Source organism: Chrysochloris asiatica, unplaced genomic scaffold, assembly GCF_000296735.1.
Source record: "Chrysochloris asiatica unplaced genomic scaffold, ChrAsi1.0 scaffold00035, whole genome shotgun sequence".
Classification (NCBI taxonomy): domain Eukaryota; kingdom Metazoa; phylum Chordata; class Mammalia; order Afrosoricida; family Chrysochloridae; genus Chrysochloris; species Chrysochloris asiatica.
In genome coordinates, this window is record NW_006408553.1 from 12651932 (window position 1) to 12653441 (window position 1510).

Below are 1510 nucleotides of genomic sequence, written 5' to 3' on the forward strand. Positions count from 1 at the left end.
AATTTGAATGGCTGACCTCATGGTCCACACTGACTTTGCAGTCCAGCGCATTAACCCACAGCACCACACCAGGACTCTGGCCTTCCTTGTAGGGGTATTGATATCAGCCTATCACAGACAGTGTTGTACTCCAAGACCGATCTTGATATGTTCTTTTTGTTGATGAATGCGACACCATTCCTCTTCAATGTGTTATTCCTGGCATAGTAAACCATACCAGGATTCAAAATGACCAATACCAGTTAATTTCAGCTCACTAATGTCTGTGATATCAATGTTTGTGTGTTGCATTTCATTTTTGACAATTTCCAAATTTCCTAAATTAAATTATTCTTAAGCCTTATGTCAGCCAACACCATAAAAGGTAAAAAAGAAAAAAGAAAAAAAGCCATCTGTGTGCCCACATGGCCTATGTAGACTGGATGGGCCAAGGGGAGTGAATCATCAAGCTTTTAAACAAGTAAGTAACATTTTCACTTTTTCCATCCCAACCCCCAAGATGTTGCCAATATTATTGTTGTGTTTGGATCAGCTTGGGGTTGGGATAGAAGAGATCAAGATTGAGAGAACAGTAAAACTGTTATTTTTCCTGCTCTAAACTGCCTAGGGTGTGCCTGAATGGTGCACAGTCCACACCCAGGACTGCTAACATAAAGACTGGAGGTCTGAATCCACTGAGGCACCTAGGAAGACAAGCCTAGCAATGTCCTTCTGAAAAATCAACCACTGAAAACCCTATGGAGAAGTTCTACTTTGGCATTCATGGGGTTGCCATAAGTCACTGTCAAAGACAATTGGTTTCAAACTGCCTAAAAAAGGAGTCCTGGTGTGGCACTGTGGGTTAAGGTACTGGATTACAAAGTCGGTGTGAACCAAAAGGTCAGCAATTCAAGCTCACCAGCGGGTCCTAGGAAATCCTATACAGGGTTACTATGAGTTGGATTTGACTTGACAGCACTTAACAACAACAATAAAGAAGAGAGAAGGAGTCCTAGTGTGGCGCTGTGGGTAAGTGCTCTGGACTCCAAAGTCAATTTGAACTGCAAGGTCAGTGGTTCTAGCTCACTGACTATAGGTCGGAACTAACTCAACAACAAAAGAAGAGAGAAAGCCTTGAGAAAGGAAAGAAACATTTGAAATTAGTGTCCTTTTTCACTATATTTGTTCAATAAGTATCAGAGCTTGTAAGCAATCCTAGCACAAAGGAAACACTCTCACAGTGGAATGGAAAGCTAAGTTTAAAAAGCTGAGATAAGAGGACACTTGCATAGAATAAGGCCAAGGGGAAAGGAGGAGGCAATAAAGGAGGGTAGGGCCAGGACAACACTAGGGAACTGCAGAAATAAAGAAGTGGCTACTGAGAAAATAAAGGTCAAGTGGTATAGAAAAGCCTCTGTATTTTCTAACCACCTAAGATTTTTATGAACAAAATATTCATCTAATTCCACTAAGATTTGTTCTTCAAAAATATTGTCAGGACTGGTGGGGGAGAGAAAGGAATAGTGAAAAG